The following is a 23969-nucleotide window of genomic DNA, read 5'->3' as shown; positions in this document are numbered from 1 at the left end:
CAAAAGCCAGCTGGACAATCCCTTTTAGGAAAAGAACGTGGGATCTTGAGTTAGGAAGTGAGAGTTCTGGTCTTGGCTCTGTCACTTGGGTGCTATTTCTTGCTGTTTACAGGGACATTCATAATATTCTCCCCCAACAGGGTTGTCCTATAGGTTGTGGTAATACAGGTGATTGATGTCTTTGAGAAAGGCCAATAAATAGCTCCATCTTCCCTGATTAAACTCTGAACTAATTGACACATAACATAAAAAGAGTCAGCCAGCTTTTACTGACAAAAGCTAGGCTGGTAAATATAGCTTAGTGTAAGAGCCAACAATAGTATGCTAACTTCTGACTCCCCAGTTTCAACCCTGCAACAATATGGAGCTGGGGAGAGACATTTCTTTCTAACCTTGGTGATTCATACTGGGATATTTCATGTGTTAGATTCTTTGCTTCAAGATACAGACACCATTCTGTCTAACTTAAGCAAAATAAATATGTCAGAAGAATAATGAGGACTCACAGAATGGACGGGAAGAAATCCAAACCACCCTAGGGCTGCGTTGGGTTGAGGCTGGGTTAAGGAGGCCAAAAGACAGTATCATGGCAGGATGTTATAGTGAAGACTCCGGCCTGTTGATGACTAGAGGAACAGCCATGTGTGGTCCCTTTTTTTTTTTTTTTTTTTTTTTTTTCTGCTTAAGACTCAGAATACAAGTCAGGAGTGTCTAAGTGGCTTAGCTTGGGTTGCATGGCTCTGCATGGACAAGAGTGAGTGGAGCCCTGGGTGGGTCCCATCAGTCTATAGGTATTGTCAAAGAGTTGATCCTGATAAAAGAGATCAGGCTTCTATTAGGAAGAGGAAATAAATTTTAAAAATCCAATGCAGTAACTATCATAGTATGAACTTTCCTTGCCTATGAATCTCATCCAAGGTTTGTAAACAAGGATCTTTAGAGTCTGTCCTGAGGCTACATTCTTAAGTTTCTAGGCTCATTTGTCACTTTTTTCTTCTTTCTGCTGATTGTTCCTTGCACACACTAGGTCTTTTCATGCTTCTATACCTTAGTTTTCATCTGCCTACAATACTTCTCTTACTCCTCTTCTTTCTTATACCTGGAACACTCCTACTCATCCTTCAAGGCGCAAGTGTTATGGTACTTCTTACCTTCCTTACAATGCAAGGCAGAATTAAACCACCCCCTTTCTCCGTTTTTTGTGCCATCATATATATGCACATGTCTCTATTATTATACTTATCATGTTGTATCATAAGTATTTATTTATGCATTAGTCATAATGACAAGGGCAGGGAATATGTAAACCTCATACTTCTGTGCCTCACACTCAGTAGTGATTCAGTATGTTTGGTTTCTGTTCCTCAAATATTCACTTTAAGACTGCTGGTATGAATACTAGACAGGATATCAGAGAACTGACTCTGTCCTGGCTGTCCATATTTGCGGTCACATATTCACAATGTCTTAGTTTCCTTACCTGCCTAATAAGGAGGTTGTACTGAATTAGCCACTTATGAAATCAATAGTATCTTTAAAAAGATAGAAGTTAATTTTTCTCTCTTATGCAAGAAATCCTGAGGTAAGCAGCCCAGGTCCACTATGGTGACACCACAAAGTTACCAGGGACATAAGTTTATTCCAGTTCATGCTCTGTCCTACTTAGAGTGCTGCCTCATAGCCCAAGATGGTTGCCTGGATCCATCCAGGCTTTCTCAGTGAAGGAATTAGAAGGGAGGAAGGGGCAAAGGAAGGGCCATCCATCTCCTTAGGGAAACTCTCCAGAAGTTTTACAAAACACTTCCTATATCTTATTGGTCAAAACTTACTTAGTCATGTGGCCAAATCAGTGCAAAGGATGATGGGATATATAGTTTTTTATCTGGGCAACAATAGTGTCCCCTAAACATACGGGTTCTTTCAAAGTTGAAGGGGAGGAAGGATAATGAGAATAACCAGCAGTCTCTGCCATACTGGAGTCTTTGGTTAAAGTTGTTGGAGAAGGTTTCTCAGAAATTAAAACTAAGCTTAAACTTGTTGTTATTGTGGTTTTTAGAGTACATAACTTATTCATTTAAATTCAAGTTAGTTAACATATAGTGTAGTATCAGTTTCAGGAGTAGGAGCAGTAGTGATTTAGCACTTACATACAATACCCAGTGTTCATCCCAACAAGTAGCATTAAAATTAAGCTTAAATTTGAAAGATGAAAAGGATTCGGTTATACAAAAAGCTATATAAAGAATATCTCATGAAAAGGTAATAGCAAATACAGTTTCCCCAAGGTGGTATGGTAGAGATCATGTTATATGTTCATTGATTGTTCACCAACTCCTTTGTCATCTTCCTATTTCACGGCATTCTGGAAGACTACATCTCCCAGTGTTTCTTATCATTAGGCTGAGGTCTTGTGATTGAGTCCTGACCAATGACCCTTGTTTTATTTCCAGAGTTGGAAAAGCCTTCCTCTACTTCCTTTTTCTTTTCCCTTTCCTTTCCTTTCCTTTCCTTTCCTTTTTTAAAGATATTTTTTAAAGTTTACTTATTTATTTTTAGAGAGAGAGAGAGAGTGCACATGAGCAGGGGAGGGGCAGAGAGAGAGAGAGGGAGAGAGAGAATCCCAAGTAGGCTCTAAGCTATCAGTGCAGATCCTGACCCAGGTCTCAACCTCACAAACCATAAGATCATGCCCTGAGCCAAAATCAAGAGTCAGATGCTCAGTGGACTGAGCTACCCAGGCACCCCCTCCACTTCCTTTCTCATAGCAATGGTGAATGTCACATGTGTGATGATGAGTTTCCAATATGGAGGGAGCCCGGATCCCTGAAACACTTTCTGGAGGAGAGTATATCAGACTCTCATATGAGTGAGTAACACTAATTTTATTAAACCACTGATCTTTGGGGTTGCTACCTCAACATATGCTACCCTATTTTGGCTAATATAGGTATGCTTAGAGAGTAAATAAAAAAGCAAGTAAGACCGGAGTACAGAAAGCGAAGTGTAAAGTGGGAGTGGTGTAAGATGACATTGGAGAAGGCAAAAGTGGAAGCAAGGAAACAGGTAATGAAGCTGTTACAATAACCAGTAGATATGGTGCTGTTTGGCCACCGCAATGGAGAGAAGTTAGCAGGCTCCAGATACATTCTTGAGCAAGAAACATTACTTTTTTTTTTTTTTTTTTTAAGAAAAAGGAAGCTAAAAGAGGAGGTGTTTTGATTAAAGACGCGGTGGAAGATTTAGATCCATACCAATTAGTCTCCCCCTTGCTTCTACTGTAGCCCCAAGATTTCTCTACAGAACCCCAAGATTCACGGAGACACAGTTTGAAAAATCTCTGGGCTATATGATGCTGAAGGTCTTTCCAGCTCTAACATTCTGTAATTTTACTGACTTCTTACTTAGAAGAGATACAGCCTGGCCTATTTTCAGTCTGGATCTTTTGTAAATTAAATGTTAATTTGAGGAGCCAGATTTAAAAAAAAAATAATTACTGAATTAAATCTTCAGACTATTGAGCAGAGTGCCAAAAAATTAGATGCCTGATAAGAACACATTTTTAAAATAATATGGAATATTTTTTTCTGATTCAATAACTAACATATGTTCCTTATGTGAACTCTAAAAAAAAGAAAATTACGGAGAGAGACAGAGAGATTATAAAAGTTACTTAGAGTCCCACAACTTGGAAATAACCCGGATTCATTTACATGTCGGTTAATCAAGGTGAAGACTGGAGTTGCCTGGGGCACGGGGCAGGACCAGGGAGGGGATAGTGCAGGCTTTGCAATGAGAAAGAAAAATGTATACTGTGTGGATGTCTACTTGGATCTCTAGAGGCTCTGGGCTTAAAGGCATACATTTACAAGGACACAGAGGCACACGTTTATATCAGACAACTCATTTCGAAACATTTAGAAGCAGGAATTTGGAGGAACTAGAAATAACCTATTTACCTGACTTAAAGGCTCTGAAATACGAGCCTATAGTGTGGAAAGCCAATAAAAGGCCAATGGATTCATCCTACAGAACTTGAGGGGTGTGTGGATAGGGAAATGCAGGGGTTTGGGAAAGTAGGAGGTACAGGGTGGGGCTAAAACACAGGTGGATTGTTGAAAATCCTCATTTATATTAGCAGTTTGGCTCCCATACCTTCTCCCTCAGGGCAACTGCCCCTCCCAACTCTGGCGGGTGGTGGGAGGTTTCCTTCTAGAAAGGGTGAATCACACAGGTTCTCAAATTGGAGAGGCTCTACACAACTGAGGGTGTGACAGGGGCACTTAACTGAAAACAGAAGATGTCAGCTGGAGATCTGCACACCGGAAGTGACAGCTCCCACATCCGGCCTCCCTAGGCCTCCTGAGTACCAGCAATGAAGCTTGTTACCACGTCCCTAAGCCTAAGCTAGGAGACTGGAACATTTCTGTGTGCGAAACATCACGCGCCCAAGAGTGAAGTGTTACGGAGACTACTTTTTGTGACTCTTTAAAAACACAGTTGTGTCCCTAGACCTTCTTGCAGTCAAACCAACAGCCAACAAATGCCACACTGAGAAATTTAATTTCTTTTTTTTTTTAATTTTTTAAAAGTTTATTTATTTATTTTTGAGAGAGAGATGGGGGGGAGGGGCAGACTGAGGGAGAGAGAGAATGTCAAGCAGGTTCTGTGCAGTCAGCACAGAGCCCTGTGTGGGGCTCGAACTCATAAACTGCGAGACCAATTGAGCCACCCAGGCGCCCCAGAAATTTAATTTCTAACAAAATTCCCACAGACAAAGTCTTCCCACAAACAAAGACTTCTAACAAAGTCTCCACAAATCACCAGATATATGAAGAAAAACTTAACAATGAGCTGAACAAACAGGGAAAAAAAAGTGATTGACCTTTCAGTATTCTCGGAGAAGTGAGAGTAGAAAATGTGCCCATGAAAAATAGGTTTCTTTAAAAAGGAAAGATCTTGGATATTAAAATGGGATAGCAGAAATTAAAAATTCAGTGGAAGGCTTGGAAAACAAAGTTGAGAAAATATTTCAAAATATATCTCCCTGGGTGCCTGGGTGGTGCAGTCATCAAGCATCTGACTTCAGCTCAGGTCATGATCTCACGGTTTGTGAGTTCGAGTCCCGCATTGGATGAGCATGAGCCCCACTTTGGGTGAGCCCTGCTTCTCTCTCTCCCCCCTCCCCACCCCTTCTGGGATTCTCTCTCTCTCTACCCTTTGCTCATTTGTGCATTCTTCCGCTCCTGTCCACCCCCCCAAATCTCCCAAATGTAGTGAGAAAAGGCAAGAAAATTAAAGAATTAGCTGAGGAGTTCCACAAGATATAAATGATACAGGTTCCACACACAGACACCAGAGGAGATAATGAATTATTAAAGGCTTACTCTAAAAAAAAATTATGTTTTATTTATTTTTGAGAGCAAGAGAGACAGAGCACGAGTGGGGGAGGGGCAGAGAGCGAGGGAGACACAGAATCTGAAGCAGGCTCCAGGCTCTGAGCTGTCAGCACAGAGCCCCACGCGGGGCTTGAACTCACAGACTGTGAGATTATGACCTGAGCTGAAGTCGGACGCTTAACCGACTGAGCCACCCAGGTGCCCCTTAAAGGCCTATTCCAAAAATATTGTCCAGACTATAGGAATTAAGTTTTGAAGAAAAGGCAGCATGTTTGGTCAATAAAATGAATGATGAGAAACAGAAACTAGAAGCAAAACAAGGCATATTATCATGGAAACGTTAGGACACATTTCTCTATAGAAATTTCTCTAAAGAAATTTGGACTCACATCTCATTGTATAATTGGATAACCTTCCAGAGATTGAGGAGGCAGATAGGTTACACACAAATGGCTGGGAATCAGAATAGGACCAGACTCCTGAAAACAGTATGGGAAGCTAGAGACAACGGAGTTACAAAACAGAGTTCTATATACAGTCTAACCGACAACCAAGCATAAAAGTAGAAGAAAGATATTTTGGGACCTGAAGGTTCTTAATATTTTTAGGTCCCAGGCATGCTTTTTTTGGAAGCTCCTAAAGGATGTGCTTCCTTAACGACTGGACATCATCCAAGAGAGAAGGCCAGGTGTCCTGGAAACAGGGTTTAGAATGAGTGGAAGGCAATTCCCAGGGGGACCGAGAAGAAAGGTCTCAGGACAACTGATGAGTGGCATCCGTCTGGTCCAGTTCAGAGCTGCAGGAGAGAGCGCTCCATCCAGCAGGGAAGTCTGCAAAGGAAAGACTCCACGGTCTTTTGGCGTGCTGGAATTCTGCTCTGGTAGAGAGTGGGCCTTGAACTTGTGACAGACACACACTGAACCGACCAACAGGACTCGGGGAGGAAATTGTTGATTCCAGGGAACGAGATACAACGGAGGAAAGGAAATGAAACGAGAATACACTGCCTGGATCTACTTTGCATTGTCTTTACAGAGTCATACAGTGTAAACAATAAACATTGATTAAATTGAAAAGGGTGCAAGACCTATTTCAGAAGAATAGGAGATGACTTACACGTTGGTGCGTGTGGGGATGACGGGTGGGGCTGACAGGGGAAATCTCCTCACCCGCAGCAGGAATCAGGAGAGGTGGTGCACGTGTAAACATTCATAAAGGAGCAATACGAACAAGCTGTTTAGAAATGTGGAGGTAAACACCAGGACAGACAGCCAGAGACATCGAAAAGTGTTTTGTTCCTGGGGAATTGGAATTAGGAAAGAAGACCGATGGGCAGGTGTCTGATTTTTTGTACATTATCTTAATTAATAAGAATGAAATGAAATTTTAAAAAGACATTATTTTGGGGCTCCTGGGTGGCTCAGTTGGTTAAGTGTCCAACTTCGGCTCAAGTCGTGATCTCACGGGCTGTGAGTTCGAGCCCCGCGTCAGGCTCTGTGCTGACAGCTCAGAGCCTGGAGCCTGCTTCAGATTCTGTGTTGCCCTCTCTCTCTGCCCCTTCCCCACCTCATGCCCTGTCTCTCTCTCTCTCTCTCTCTCTCTCTCTCTCTCTCTCAAAAATAATAAACTTAAAGGACATTATTTTGCACATTATTTTAATTAATAAGAATGAAATGAAATTTAAAAGGAAAAAGCACTATCTTAAAATCTAACATTTGGACTCACATCTCACTGTATAATTCTTATGGAATTATAAATATTCTGATTTGTTAGCCAAACATCTAATGATCTGAAAAAAATTCCAAAGCAGGAAAGTAGAAAAGCTACAAAGTTTCCTGTTCCTTTCTCACAAATTATTTGAAAAAACCATGCAGTCTATTTGAAAGTATTTCATGATATCTAAATATATTCAGAAGGACATTCAAGAAATATTTTTGAATAAAAAACTGAGCATGAGTAGTAGTAAATGTTCCAAGTTTTTAAAATAATGAGGCTGTACTTTTTTCAACCATAAAAGTTATAGATTATGTGCCGTCTGTATTTAAATTCAATGCTACTTAACACAGGGTCTGGCCATACATATGGGAGATGCTCGCTAAGTATTTGGAAGGAATTGACATTTCTGAGTGCCCTGGAGACCTGACTGTGCCAAGAATTAAGGGTGGGGGTGCTCTCTGTTGACTTGCTACAATTTGATTTCTCACTTTTCTGTTGGAATGAAAACGGAATTCACAAATTCCTAGAGGCTTTTACTAGGAGTGAAATTCCAAGCTTTTATGATCTTTGTCTGTAAAGGAACTTACTGGACTCCATGCCTTAGATTACTGACCCGCATCTGGATTCTAGATGGATTCATGGTTTTCCTCATAGTCTATAAATCACACATCCAAAATGAAACCTCTTTAATCCTCTCCAGCCCCAGCTGCTTGTCAGTATCTTGTTAGTAAGTGAAGAACATTATCATATAAAAAGCCTTTTTGAGTTAGGAAATATTTTTTGTTTCCCCCCATTCTTATTTATATGAATCTTATATGAATTAATTGTGTTCTTCTGCAATTAAAAACTTCCTTTCCTACTAGACCTAAGATACATACATCTTTCTAGATGTTATTGATGTTCCTGAATATTTTGTTTCAAGTATGTGATAGACAATAATTCTTATATTGAAAAAATCTTCCTTTCCATGTATTGTTAGTGCTGCTGATATTGTCTTTTTAAGTAGTGCTTTCCCACTTTTTAAAATTTATTTTTACTATTACTTTTTAAATGTTTATTTATTTTTGAGAGAGAGAGTGAGCATGGGGGAGGAGCAGAGAGAGAGAAAGAAACACAGAATCTGAAGCAGGCTCCAGGCTCTGAGCTGTCAGCACAGAGTCTGATGAAGGGCTCGATCCCACGAACTGGGAGATCATGAGCAGAGCCGAAATCAAGAGTCAGACACTTAACTGACTGAGCTATCCAGGTGCCCCTCCCACTTATTTTTAAGGTAATATTCAATCAATACATACTTATTGTTTATTGGAAGTGTAGGACAAAACACCACCCAAAACATAACACCTTCTAGAATGCTCACCATGAGATACTGTTCTAAATATTTTACTTATGGGGCACCTGGGTGGCTTAGTCGGTTAAGTGTCTGCCTTTGGCTCAGGTCAATGATCTCATGGTTTGTGAGTCTGAGCCCTGATCAGGCTGTCTGCCCTCGGCACAGAGCCTGCTTTGGATCCTCTGTACCCGCCCCCTCTCTCCTCTTCTCTGACTTGCACTCTCTCTCAGTGTCTCTCTCAAGTAAATAAACTTTAAAATAACTAAATATTTTACGTATAGAAACTCACACAATCCTCTTGTATTAGTTTTCACTGCTGCTATAACAAATTATCACAAGGTTAGTGAAATAAAACAATATACATGCCTCATCTTACAGTTTGGTAGTTTAAGAGTTCCACGGGGTCTCACTGGGCTCAAGTCAAGGTGGCAGGAAGGCTGAGTTTTGTTTCTAGAAGCTCTAGGAAGGAACACTTCCTTTCCTTTTCCAGCTTCCAGACTGTCCACGTTCCTAGGCTCACGGCCTCTTCCTCCTTCTTGAAAGCCAGCCACACAGCACGCCTCAAACACAGCTTCCATTGTCACCTCCCTGTCTCAGACTCCCTTCTTCTACCTCTCTCTTCCACTTTGAAGGATGCTTGGGCCCAGCTCAGTAACCCCACATAACCTCCCTATTTGAAGGTCAGCTGATGAGCAACCTTAATTCCCTCTGCAACTTAACCTCCCTCTGCTATAGAAAGCAACGCACTCAGTTTCTGGGCATCGGGATTTTAAGCATATTATTCTACCAGACCTCTTAACGACACTAAAGTAGCCACGAGGGCTACTGTTGTTTTTGCCCCCACTTTGTATACAAGGCATAGAGAAGCTACGCAAATTTCCTGCAATCACAAAGCTACGCTTTGAGGGGCGCCTGGGTGGCTGAGTCAGTTCAGCGTCTGACTCCTGATTTCGGCTCAGGTCATGAGCCGAACCCCTCATCAAGCTCTGTGCTGATAGCTCAGATTCTCTCTCTCCCTGGGATTCTGTCTCTCCACCACTCCCTCACTTGTGCAAATGTGCTCTCAACCTAAACAATAAATAAATACAACTTAAGTAGAATAAACAAACAAACAAACAAACAAACAAACATACATTAAAAAAAAAGCAAAAACAAAAACACAAAGCTAAGGTTTGAACCCAGGCAGTCTGGTTCTGGAGCTGTTGCTCTTAACAGCTACCTTGACGTCAAGATAACTCAACATCAGTGTACTGTTGTACTTTTTACTTTAATGTCTTTATTTTTGGGTACTTTTCTTTTTTTTACATAATTGTTAGATAATGATTATAATTTTTTAGCCTTTTTCCTTATTCTATTTGTAATTAACATTACTACATGAACTTGGCCCTGTATCTTTAAAATGTCTGTATGGCCTTCTAGTTCAGTATCAGGGCCTTTGCCAGTACTATTTCCCCCGCCTTCAGTGCTCCTCTGTATATCCACATGGCTTACTCCCTTTCACTTCACTGGGAAAACGTCATCTCATCAAGCAAGCCTCCCTGACCACTGTTGCTAAAAAGCATAAACTACCACTATCGGTGCTCAAACCCTGCTTTATTTTCTTCATAGTACTTATCACTAATTGATTTCATGGAATGTACGTTAAGTATGTACTCATTATTTGTCTCCCCTACTAGAATGGAATCTCTACATGGACAGGGATTTTATTTTGCTCATTGATGTAGGCATTCAGTAAGTATTCTTGAATAAACGAATGAAGAGTAAAAATTTTTTTTTATTTTTTATTAAAAAAAAAATTTTTTTTTCACCGTTTATTTATTTTTGGGACAGAGAGAGACAGAGCATGAACGGGGGAGGGGCAGAGAGAGAGGGAGACACAGAATCGGAAACAGGCTCCAGGCTCTGAGCCATCAGCCCAGAGCCTGACGCGGGGCTCGAACTCGCGGACCTCGAGATCGTGACCTGAGCTGAAGTCGGACGCTTAACCGACTGCGCCACCCAGGCGCCCCAAGAGTGAAAATTTTTAATCACAGAAAGCATTTATGAAGCTGCTACCCTAGCACGTCTCAGCTGTCCTCGTGTTCTCTTCAATACCCACTTGTAAATATAATTTTACGTATTTAATTATACCATAGTGGCAATTACATGTGCAAATGTTTTAACGAAATATTAAATCTTAGGTGTGTATCTAACCTTTCACGGATAATTTAACCTCTTTGAGCTCATTTCCTAGTTAGGAAAAGAATATTTAGATTATTATGTTAAATATAATAACATAAGTAAAGTACCCAGATAATCCGTGACAAATAGTTGTTACTAAGCAAATTATTAGTTTCCTTTGCTTTGATTCCGTTTCCAATATATTGCTCTTACAAAATAATGCTTCACTGAACATTTGTTATTGATATTTTTGTATTTATTTGCTTTTGGATAAATAACCAGGAGTGGTATTCCTGTGTTGGAGTGGCTCAAAATCTTAACTAAATTAATAAAATTCAATCCACTTAGGATAAATATTCATCTCGGTTTTAAGTGTGAATTTCCCTAAGGACAGATAACTGGTATTTTTCTTTATATTGTATTTTATTTAGAGTATAAGTGTTTTATTATTTCAGAAATATTTTCTTCTATTCCTAATAATATTTTAAGTCTTCTGAGGTATAAACTCTATTTTATGCCTTAAAACTATTCAGTGTTTTGCTTAAAATTGGGAAATGATTTCAACCCTCTCTGGGACAAGTGGATTGCTCACTTACTCTAGCTCTGGATCTCCTTTGAATTTCTTAGAATTGATGCCCAAATTATTTCCTTCTAAGTTTTTTTTTTAATTTGACAAATCTTTCTAATTTAATAGTTGCTCTTAAAAATAGATTCATCATCAGTTTGTTGCTATAGTTGTTAATATCTTTTCTGGTCTTAATTTAGTCACAGCATCTGTGCAAATGGTACAAAAGTTATTTATTACTCTATCATCCAGAGGGGACGCTTGATTCCTGACATTTATATTCCCTCGAATATAAAAACCAGATAAAAAGAAAATCAAACTTCATGCTCTGGGAACTGAACAGATTGCTTACCATGGTTAGTAAGAGAATGCCCTCCCCCGCCTCCTCTCCCTGAATTATAAATACTTTTTCATGGATTGTGTCCCTGAGTAACCAGATAGTTTTCTTTTACATCGCATTTGTTAGAATAATTTGAACTGGGGAGGAAAAAAAAAAACCTGTTGGGCTGGCAAAATAGCTGAATGGTTGAGAGAAGAGTCTTTGAAGCCCTCAGCTCTGGGTGGGTCATCGACATCTCTGGACCCACGTCAGTCACTTTGCCTCTACCTGGCAGACTCCTGAGCTGTCCATGACGAATAGCGGTCACTAACTAGCTCACAGCTTGCGCAAGAAGTAGATGAGTAATTGTATGCAAAGTGTATGCAAAATATCACACATTTCCTAAGTGCCCCCAATGTTACCTATTATAATCCTAAGGTAGAAATAAAATGAACTGCGCATGCAACACTGTGTCCATCCGAGTCATCGCTGCAAGCTTTCACAGGGTCCCCTGCCTTCTCATTGCACCTCTCCCTATTCCCCTGAGGATTTGGATGCTTTACTGAACGGGCAGGCATCAGTGGTTGTTTTAACTTCTGCACTTAATTATACTTTTGAAAAAGGCTTGTTCTTCCTGTTCTAGCATAATAGAGAGAACTCTGGTTTAGTTACACTGATAGTTACATAGAAACGCAGACTCTACATGACCAATAGGATTAATCAGGGCAGGATTAGAACTCAAGCTGAAGAGATTGTTACCTTCTCCTTAGAGGGAGCTAGATGAGGCATAAGGAAGGGCTTCCCATATTTGGCAGGCCCCATACCCAGGCCATATATGATCATGTCAGACCACCAGTCAAGGGGCAGAAAAAGACCTGAGATTGTAGAACAGAAAGAAACCTCTATTATGAGCCTCCATGCCACTGAGACTACAGTACTTAGTTTCATTTGATTTGAGGAGCCTCTGTCTTTCCCCCCAGATTTGTCCCTGAGTTCTGGGCTGGGGGTAGGTGATGCTGTGCTAAGGCCTGTCACCTGTCACCTACAGATGCTGACATTTGTGGGATGCCCTTCTTCACACCACGTTTATCTCCGATTGGTCTCTGCAGGTTGCTGACTGCCTGGTGCATGTTCCTACCTGAAAGACTTTTTAGGTGCCTCAAATCTCTTTGCTCCCTCTCAAGTGCCGGGGATTTAATCTGAAGCTCTATTTCCATGCCAGGCTGCCAGACGCTCTGAGGGACTGCCTGGGACCCTGGATGACCCTCTGCCGCTCTGGGCTGTCCCAGGGTTTCTCAGCTGCTTTCAGGCCCTGCGAGGACAAGGACATTCTGCAAGGCAGCTCTGGACAGGCTTTGCTGACACAAGGGCACCCAGACTTTCTCCTCTGGATCTGTGTCTCTTGGGGTTCCGGGTTCCCCTCTTGATTCCTCATTCCTCTTTGGAGGTGCTATCATTTGTCAAGCTTCTTTTTTTTTTTTTTTTTTTTTTGAGACATCCACAAGTTCTACACAAACCTTGCTTCCTCTCAGACTCTCTCTTTCTAGCCTGGCCCAGGGAACCTTCACGAGACCTCAGGATGGGAATGCTTTACCTGACGCAGCACACATTCTTCCAAATCCACAATGTATGCTTTCTATTTTTCTCCTAAAGTCTTTTGAGTCACAGGAAGTTGCGAGATGGCGGAAAATGTAAAATAACAAGCTGTCGAAGACCAGGAAGGGAGTGGAAATTTAAAAGGGAAAGCTTTTAAAGACAAAAGTCACATCAGATGCAGTAAAAATTACCAGAAAAATAGAGTTCAATATTAAGGAACATGTCATACATTTTAGAGAAGCTCATCCCAAATGAAAAAGGTAGAAAAAAGGGTCCTTCTGGTTCCTTCTCTGAAACTCAATATTGGAGACACCATGGAAGCAGCAAGGAAGGCTATGATTCTAACATTTCACATTAAACGCTGGGATATCCCTGTGGAGACAGAGAGGGACTGTTTCCCCCGGAGGGAGAGAGGAGCAAGTATGTTGGAGGAGGAACCAGCATCAGGGGGTGAAGTTGGGGAGCTTCCCAGCGGTGTTCTCTTTCTCCTCCCACCTTACATTTGAGGACCTCTGCTTGTCTCTTCAACAGCGGATTAAAAAAAACAAAGGCAAAAATAAAAACAAACATAAAACCAAAAATTCCCCTCAGTGCCAGCCCAGTGCTGCCAGGGTCAAGGCCATGTTGGTGCTCACTCTGGTGAGGGGGAAATGACAGCCAGATGGCAGAGTGGTGGGTGGTGCTGGGCATTTTATCACTTTTCCCCCCTTCACATTTAGGGCCAGGGAATGAAAGTCAAGGCAGAAAACTTCTCATGGGGTCAGGGGATAGGAGCGATACAGAAAAGGATGGGCAGAGGCAAGTTGTGGAACCATGGTCTTCCACTTTGGTGTATGTCTTTTTCTTCTCCAAGCACATAAGGAGAGGCACACCAACTAAGAATGAGCATTTGGCTCCTTCTCCCATATCATATTACTAACCAGGGAAATATAGCTCATAGCAGACACTAGAAAAAAAAAGACTATACAAAGAATAATCTATACCATGTACAACAGGATTCATGGCCCTAACAAGACAAACACTTAAAAAAAAATGTTTTTTAATGTTTATTCATTTTTTGAGAGAGATGGAGACAGAGTGTGAGTGAGTGAGGGGCAGAAAGAGAGACACACAGAATCTGAAGCAGGCTCCAGACTCTGAGCTGTCAGCACAGAGCCCGACGAGAGGCTTGGACCCACAAACTATGAGATCATGACCTGAGCTGAAGTTGGATGCTTAACTGACTGAGCCAGCCAGGCACCCCACAAGTCAAACATTTAATAATTATTTATATCTTCAAAGAGATTTGGAAGAATATTGTTGAATAAATAACAAAACAAGCTGTAATGAAGCAGAATCAAGTGGAAAAAATTGGGTAAGAAAAATATAATTACTGAAATAAGGAACTTGATAAATGAGTGTACGACTTAGGGATACAGCTGAAAAATTAGTGGGTCACAGGATTAAGCTAAGGAACTCCCACAAAAGGCACCAAGATGGCATAAAGAGATTCAAAATCTAAAAGAAAAAATAAGAGATATGGAGGATAGAATGGAAGTGATACCATCCAGATGACAGGAGCTTCCAGAAAGGAAAAAATATATGTAACAAGGAAAAAAGTATTTGGAAAAAAATTCCAAGAATCTCCTTGAACTTCAGATTGAGAGAACCCATAGCCAAACAGGTTAGATAAGAAAAAAAATCACACCTGATGCATTAGAGACACTAAGTACAAACAGAAAAGTCTAAACGTTTCCATTGGGAAGGAGCATATCACTTACAAAGGAGTAAGACTCATAATTGGCACCTGACTTCCCAGAGAAATACTAGATGCAAGACAATGCAGCAGTGTTGAATTTTTATGTAGTGAATGTGCCATCCAGGTAAATTATTATTTAAATATTAGGAGGCAATAAAGATGTAGGATGTAATAAAGAGATCCTCAGTTATATGCAACCATAGAAGTTTTACTACACGGAGATCCTCTTTGAAAATACTCTTGGAGAAAGTTCTCTGAGGAAAAGAGGAATCCAGAAGAACGTGATAAAATATGTGGAATAAAAGGGTGGGTGTTTGTGTCCCCTCAAAGTTCCTATGTGGAAATCCTGTCCCTCATGTCATGGTTTTAGGAGGTGGTACCTTTGGGAGGTGATTAAGATTAGATAAGTTCAGGTGGGTAGAGCCCTCAGGAATGCAGGATCCTAACAGTCCCTCGGGAGGGATCTTGCTTCCTCTCCCTATCCTCTGTTCGAGGCTACAAGGAACAGGTGGATATCTGCATCCCAGAAGAGGGCTCTCAGCAGAACCTGACCGTGCTGGCATTCTGATCTACAACTTCCAGTCCCAAGGACTGTGAGATATAAATATCTGTCACTTAAGTCACCCAGTCTATAGTAAGTTGCTATGGCAGCCCGAACTAAAATAATAAATAAATAACTCATTGACGCTCATTATTATTTCCAGAGAAAGGACTAAAAACATATACTCAGAATGATCTAGAACTAAATTACAACTGATTAAAAACATAGTTGGGGAAAAGGCTTGTGACCAGAGGAATGTGAAGGGCTTGTTATAGTGATTCCATTTTGCTATATACACATAGGTTTACATAGGATACTGTGTGTGTGTGTGTGTGTGTGTGTGTGTGTGTGTGTGTGTTTAATGTGCTGCGTGTTTCTCTCTCCTTATTTTTTCCTAAAGTTTACTTATTTATTTTGAGAGAGAGAGAGAGAGAGAGAGAGAGAGAGAGAGAGAGAGAGAACACATATGAGTGGGGGAGAGTACTTGTTATGTAGTGGATGTTGACATTAACAATTTAAGAAATTGAAAGATAAATATAAATTCAACTTTTGATCTTAAATCGGGCATAACCATTAAATGATACAAATAGAATGTGCAACTTTCAAATCAGAAAAGGAGAACCCGATCTATTTTTTCAAGGGCAGGAAAACAGGAAAAGGAAGTAGAAAGAAAGTACAGTAAATAGAAAATATGAAAATTGTGGTGGAAATATATTCCAATATACAAATGGGTTAGCTTACTGAACAAAAGACAGCATGTTCTAGGGGCACCTCAAGTCAGTCGGTTGAGTGGTCTCAGTCGGTTGAGTGGTCTACTCTTGATTTCAGCTCAGGTCATGATCCCAGGGTCGTGGGATCAAGTCCCACATTGGGCTCTGTGCTGACAGTGCGGAGCCTGCTTGAGATTCCGCACTGCCCCCCCCATTCCTTGCCCCTCCCCAACTTGTGCTATCTCTCTCTCTCTCAAATAAAATAAAGTAAAAAATATAAAAAGCATGTTCTATGAATATACTTTTTAAAAGAAACACATTTAAAACTAAAGGATACAGACAATTTGCAAATAAATATATGGAGAAATACAAACTAGACAAAGGTCTGACAGCAATTTTGATATGAAAGGTGGAATTCAAGGGGAAAAATATCGTTAGGGTAACGTGGAACATAAAAGAACAATAAATCCAGAAACTACTCAGAAACATATATGTAGCCTACAAAAGAGGCTAAAATAAAAGCCACCAAGAGAACTATGGGGGAAAATAAATAAAACCATACTTAACAGCCACACATTTAAACATATACCTTTCAGAAACTGCTAAATTAAGCAAAATGTAAATGCCTTACACAATAACTTTGGTGAAAGAGAAAAATCACTAGAAAAATTGCAAGACAAATGAAGACACATGTTAAATTTGTGGGCCCAGCTAATGTGGTACGGAGTGAAATGTAGAGCTCTAAGAATTATTTATGAGAAAACAACACAGACAAAGGCAAGATTGGCCATTTCATAAACTGGACAAAAGATTAACAGAGCCAACTGAAACAACGAAAGAGGAAAGACGGGATGAATACAAGGGCAGAAATAGATGAAGGACAGGATCGCAGCAGCTAGTGACTGCCAGCTAAGAGATGAAAAAAAAAAAAAAGAATTCAGAGACAGAGAAACAAAGATAAAAAGTCTGGGAGTGGACATCCCATCTCCTTAAATGTGGAACTGAGACTAAATGTGAGGATCCCAAAGACAGAAGAGAATGCGACTGTTGTAAACCATCCTTTGTTGGAACAGTAAGGACTTTCACTGTGTTAGGCTGAATGATGCCCCCTAAAGGTTAACCACGTCCTCACTGCTGGAACCTGAGACTGTTACCTTTAATAGCAAATGGGACTTGGTTGATGTGATTACATTCGGGATGTTTGGGTGGAGAGATCATCGTCCATTATTGGATGATGCATGCAATCACATATATTCTTATTTTTTTTAAGTTTGTTTATTTATTTACTTATTTAGAGCACAAGCAGGGGGAAGGGCAGAGAGAGAAGGCTCCAGAGGATCCGAAGCAGGCTCTGTGCTGACAGTAGAGAGCCTGACGTGGGGCTCAAACCCACAAACTGTGAGATCGTGACCTGATCTGAAGTCGGATGCTTAACTGACTGAGCCACCCAGGAGCCCCTCACATCTGTTCTTATAAGCCAGAGTTAGAGGGAGACTTGACACAGAGGACAGATGAAGAGAAGCCATGTGACCACAGAGGCAGGGACTGCAATGGTACAGCTGTGTCCCGAGGAAGGCTGGCCACCTCCAGAAGGTGGAAGAGGCAAGGCAAGGACCCCCTCCCAGAGCCTCCGGAGAGTGTGGCACTGCCAACACCTTGATATTGGACTTGATTCTGACACTGATTTGGGGCTTCTGGCTTCTAGAACAGAAAGTGAATAGATTTCTGTCGTTTAAGCCACCAAATATCTGGTAATTTGTTACAGCACCCATGGGAAAATAATATCATAACCAATGGAAATTTGAAGCGGGAAGAGGGGGAGGGAGAGGGAAGAAGTACAATGCAGTAATTCCCTCCTCCTCTCCATCAGAGTCAGTAAGTATTGTTTAAAGTTAAATAAAAAGACCTCTAATGACCCCACCCCTTAACATTTCCGTATTTTTTGTACAAATAGTTATCTTTTGTAGAATATCTCCGATGTTTAGAAATTCATCTGTTGAAATCCTAAAGCCCAATGCGATGGTATTAGGAGGCGGGGCCTTGGGAAGGTGATCGGGTCGTGGGGGTGCATGAAGGGAACTGGTGCCTCAGCAAGGCAGAGGCTTGCTCCCCTCCCACCTGTGAGGACACAGCAAGAAGGTGCTGTCTACGAACCAGAAAGCGGGCCCCTTCCCAAACGACAAATCTGCTGGTGCCATGCTCCTGGCCTTTCTGGCCTCCAGCACTGTGAGGAGTAGATTTCTGTCATTTGCAAGCTACTCCCTCTGTAGTATTTCATTGCAGCAGCAGAAATGGACTAAGGCAGGAGGTTTGTAGAGGATGGAAATCAGGCTGTTCAAGAGCCCATTAGCATCCCATCACCAGTTTGTGTCGCTGTCGGGGAAGAGGAGGGTGAAGGGTAATACTCCCTTTGGGGTGCTGGCGGCCCCGTGGCTGAGTAAGTGCAGACTGGCTTCACGAAGTTTCCAAAATAAAGCAAGTGACACTCTGTGCTCCCTCAGACTGTCCACATTCCCTCAGGTTGTTAGCTGCTTGCCAGAAAGCATCTTTGAGTGGCAGGGACACCGTGCTTCTGTCGGTCCCCAAGGGGGTCTGGCGCTGACTGTGCACTTACCATAGCAGATTTATGCCTGACGGTCTCTAGGTGATGGTGGAGAGTGACACTGTTCACAACTAGCCCTCTTTTCTTCCTCTGTTGTGACACCCTGGGCCACTTGCATGGTTAACTGCCCAGCACAGGTAAGGAACCAGCTGGTGCTGCGGAATGACCCTGGAGTGGGGAGAGGGGGGAAGGAAAATTTGAGGTTTATTTCTGTTGGGCCTCTAATTTGTTGTGTGCCCCCTGAAAAAGAATTAATCTCATTTCCTTGTGTCTTTCGTCTCGTCTATAAATGAGATGGTTCGACCGGAGCAAAATTGTTTACGGTTTTATCATTCTGTGACACTGACACGTAACATTTAAGCAGTGGCAATGTTCTGGATGCTTCCACCTATATATGTGCAATTATCATAAATAAGAGTAGTCAGCAGTGATCCTTTTGGAAGGTTGGAGCTGAAACTCTTCAAAGTGCTTTTGCAAAAATATTATCTCAAGGTAAATGACATGTATCTCTCTATTAGGTGGTAAAGGACAGGAATGGAATTTATAGGCTGCTGCTGCTTTATGCCCATATTTTATTGACTTCGTTAAACTTTGCATTTAAACACGGTACAGGTCTGTAATTTATCGGAAGATTAAATGGCAGTGCCATGTGATGCAGGCAGATGAGACGGAAAGGTTACATTTGCATGAATCCATGCTTTTGTTTTCAGTTTTAGGTTCTGAATTATAACGGAACCCTTTCCCCAGCCATTAACTCATTATACATATGTCTTGATTAGATGATAATCTGTTTGGAACTAGGAGCTGTTTTTCCTGCTCTTCAAGAAGCACTCCATCAACGGTTGAAGGGAGGAGGGCTGGAGGACATCATCGTACCATGTGCGTGGACACTGCTTGGATTCACGGTCTAGTCTCAGTGCAGCCAGCCCTCTGTTGGTGGTCCATTCTTCAGGTGATTTTGCTCACCTTCCCCCCATTTCCCTTACATATGGTTCCAAGCCCTCATCGTTTCCCAGAAGCCACCTTTATAACCCTTGCTGCCTTCGCTCTCAGCAAAGGACTCCAACGCCTACGCGAGTGAGGAAAACGAGGTCGCACCAGGGGAAGGGTGCTTACACTCACTGACACTGTGCTGAGTACAGGTTGGTGCCCACAGACTGTAACACCCTCCCACAGTGCTATTAAGTGGAGCAGCCGGCTGGCTGGGAGTTCTGGGATCTGGGAGCCCATCACCAATCACATTACACCTGGCGGTGTTATTGTTGGCATGTTACGGCAAAGTACGCGATCTAGTGTCGTGCTCTGTGTCACAGACCCGAACTCCTCCAACTCTTATTCCTCCTTCCTTAAAACCTAGGAAAATGTCTGTAGACCTATCCCTTCTCTCCTCCCTCTGACAGGATCCTTCTTTTCCAAGGCCCCCTTGCAACAACGCATTTGATCATATCATCCCCTGCCTTCTGTCTCCAAGAGCTTGCTTTTTCTCTTGCATCTTTAGTTTCTCTCTCTACTTGGTTCCTTTCTGTCAGTCCAATTCATTCTGGTGTTCATTTATTCAGATCAGATTGAATTACTGATCCTAATTCTTCCCTCCTCTCTCCTAGGATTCGAGGTCCACCCCTCTGCCACACAAATTGTGGTATCCCCTTGCTTTCCTTTCTCTGGGTCTGTTTTCTCATCTGCTGAATGCAGTGGTGGGACAAGATCAAATTCTTTATAGCTTCAATATTCTGCAACACACTGAATATTTAATCAGCAGCAATAATACAGACATTCCTATCTGTATATTTGTTTCTTGTTTAGTGTCATAATCCCAAATAATAGTGGGAAGAGGATACTTTCTTACCTCACTGATGTTGGGCTTGCTCACGGGACTTGCTGTGACCAGTGCAATGCACATAGAGAAGGTAGCGTGCCAATCACGGCCAAAGCTTCAAGAAGCATGGCATGATTCTGCTTGCCTTTTTGTTTTCCAGTGGTCTGCTAAGAGGAGAATATGACCTAGGCAGCTTCTAGCCCAAGAAGAATGAGGAAACACCTGGTGCAGAACTGAATGCAACCCACTGCTTGGAGACAAGCCCAGCCAAGCTCATCCAAGATCAGCTGAACTCAAGCTGACCCACAGATCCAGGGGCAGGAAAGAAATGCTCGTTGTTTTAAGACACTGAGTTTTAGGATGATTTGTTATGCAGCATTATTGCAATAAGAACTAATGAATACACTACCCAATCCATTTTTTTCCACCCAACAATTGTTCATTGGGTAACTAACGGGTGCCAGACACGTGTAGGCTTCAGGGTGGTTGCAAACAGAGGCAGGTTCTGGGCTGGCCTTTTTGGCTGCTTGTCACAGGCCTCAAGGGTGGGTGGGGCAGGCTGGCTTTCACCTGCAGCCAGACTGACATCGGGTGTTCACTGAACTGCATATCCTGCCTTTTCATTCTCTGCATCCTGTTTGGTATTGCTTGGGCCAAAGCTTTTCCATCTTAGCTACAGATACATTACATTGTTTTCACTGGAGGCCAATAATTTCATAATTTTCTCCGAGAAAACTCTGTGTCCTCATTTTTGTTGTTCTTCCCCTGTTTTCTTTTCTTTCTTCCTTCTTTCCTTCCTTCCTTCTTTTCTTTTTTCTTTTCTTTTCTTTTTTCTCTCCCTCTCTCCCTCCCTCCCCCTTCCTTCTGCCCTCCCTTCCTGCCTTCCTTCCTTCCCTCCGTTTCTTCCTTCCTTCCTTCCCTCCGTTTCTTCCTTCCTTCCCTCCTTTTCTTTCTTTCTTTCTTTCTTTCTTTCTTTCTTTCTTTCTTTCTTTCTTTCTTTCTTTCTTTCTTAGAAAGAGAGAGCACGCACATGTGAACAGGGGAGGGGCAGAGAGAAAGGGAGAGAGAGAATCCCAGGAAGGCTCCATGCTCAGCAGTGAGCCTGATGTGGGGCTCATTCCCATGACTGCAAGATCACGACCTGAACCGAAATCAAAAGTCGAATGTTTAACCGACTGAGCCAGCCAGGCGTCCCATCCTCTGTTCAATAAAAGTTATATGCATACATAGCGTAGGGTTGGGGGATCCTATAAGGCTTGTTAAGAGAGACGGTCGCTATCCGTGAGCAGCCCCCTCGTGCTCTCATCCATCATCCCAGAAGCACTTTGACTTCTTTCACCTGATTACCCGGCATTTCACCTTCTTATCTCTAAATAATAGACTTATTGCTGTGTCCTGATCTGTCACTTAAACATATTTTATATTGACTCCTGATGGTTGACTATGAGGATCCAGCTCTTTCCTCCCTCCTCTCCCACCAAACACATTTACCTGGAGTATCACCTTTTCCCCTCAGTGATATTATCAGTTGATAATTTTATTTACGTTATACAGTATGTTCAGTATTTACATTATTATGGTTACACCAGTGCTTTTCACAGCTGAGCCATACAATAAAATGTAATCGCTTTCCCCTTCTGTGGTAGGCAGCCTCTAAGACGATCCCCAGTGATCCCTGTCTACTAGTACTCAGGGCCTGTGCGTCCCCTCCCCTTGGGCAGGAGCTGGGGTCCCTGACTTGCTTCTAACAAATAGAAAATGACAGAAGAAATGAGATGTCACTTCTGAGATGAGGTTACAAACGGACTGGCTTCTATCTGTGGCACTCTTTTTTTTTTTTTAAGTAATCTCTATGCCCAACGTGGGGCTCAAACTCATGACCCCGAGATCAAGAGACACATGTTCTTCTGACTGAGCCGGCCAGGCGCCCCCGGGGCAGTGCCTTTGTTCGCTCACTCTCAGTGTCTAAAGATGTCTTCCCGAATTCCCATTACATAATTTCAGAACTGGTGTGAAGGGATTTTGTAGATGGAATTAAGGTTCCTAATCATTAAGGTTCCTGACCTTAAAACGGGGAGAGTGATGAACTAAACGTTGGTGTTCCCCCCAAGTTCACATTTTGAAATCCTAATGCTCAGTGTGATGGTATTAGGGGGGAGGCCTTTGGGAGGTGATGAGGTCCCAAGAGTGGAGCCCTCATGATAGGACGGTGACCCTGGAGAGCTCCCTCACCCCTTCTGCCAGGTGAGGACAGAGAGAAGGCTGCAGTCTGTGAACCAGGAAGCAGATCCTCCCCACACACAGCAACTCCCAACGCCTTGAGCTTGAATTTCCCAGCCACCAGAAACGTAGGGAATGATTATTTGTTGTCGATGGCGGTTTTATTACAGGAGCCCAAATGGATTAAGACAGGCAGTTATCCTGGGTCATCCGGATAGGCCCACTGTGACCACATGTGCCCTTAAAAGCAGAAGAGGAGGCAAAGATGAAGAAGAAGAAAAAAAGGAGGCAAGAGATAGGAGGCAAACGGGGAGACCAGAGATTCGAGGGGTGAGAAGGACTCACCACTGTGGGCTTTGAAGATGAAGGGGTCGGTGAGCCGGGAACGTGGGCAGCTTTAGAAGCCGAGTGTGAGCCCTGATCGGCAGCCAGCGAGGAAATGAGGACCCAGTCTTAGTTCACATGGAACTGAATTCTGCCCACAACTGGAGTGAGCCTACAAATGGATTCTGCCCCAGAGCCTCCAGCCCGGCTGACATAGTGATTTCAGCAGAGACTCTGAGCCCACCTGGACGTCCGACCCACAAAGCCGTGTGATAAGAAGGGGTGTTCTTTCACGCTGCTAAATTTGCTGGGATCTTGACAGCATCTATCCAGAGCGACGACACTGCGGGAAGCCAGCGGCCAAATTCTGAGCAAAGGGAATGGGGGAAGTGCTGATGTCAAGGATTCATCGCGATAAAGCGATGTTATTGAGTGAAGCTTTCTCAGAGGATTATGAGAGATGTCATGCATTCACTCAGCAAATGCTTATGGAGGGCATGCTGGGGCTACCGCCATGAGGGAGACTGAGTTCCTGTTTTTATGGAACTGACATTCTAGTCAGAAAAGAGGGTGTGTGGCTATTGATTATTTTTGGGCTCTGTTCTTGCAAGTCTATTCTTAACCACGGGAGACTTACTCACAGATGGCTTAATGCTTTTATGAAAATCCAAGATTATTCGACAAGCATTTGAGAAACATTGACTAAAGCCTCAGATCGCACCAGGTTCCAGGGATCAAATATGCGGTAGACAGTGATTCCAATCCTCACAAATCCTATGTAGGGAGAGGAAGGCAGACACGGAAGTGCATAGCTACTGCATAACGTGAGAGGAGAGGAGAGGGGCAGGAGGCCCAAAGCGCAGCGGGTTTAGATTTCTAGAACACTGATTCAGGTGCACAATAATTAGACATTTTGACTTCACAGGCACTGGCTTT

Source organism: Prionailurus bengalensis, chromosome D1, assembly GCF_016509475.1.
Source record: "Prionailurus bengalensis isolate Pbe53 chromosome D1, Fcat_Pben_1.1_paternal_pri, whole genome shotgun sequence".
NCBI classification, from domain to species: Eukaryota; Metazoa; Chordata; class Mammalia; order Carnivora; family Felidae; genus Prionailurus; species Prionailurus bengalensis.
Note: the sequence above shows the minus strand (reverse complement) of the source record.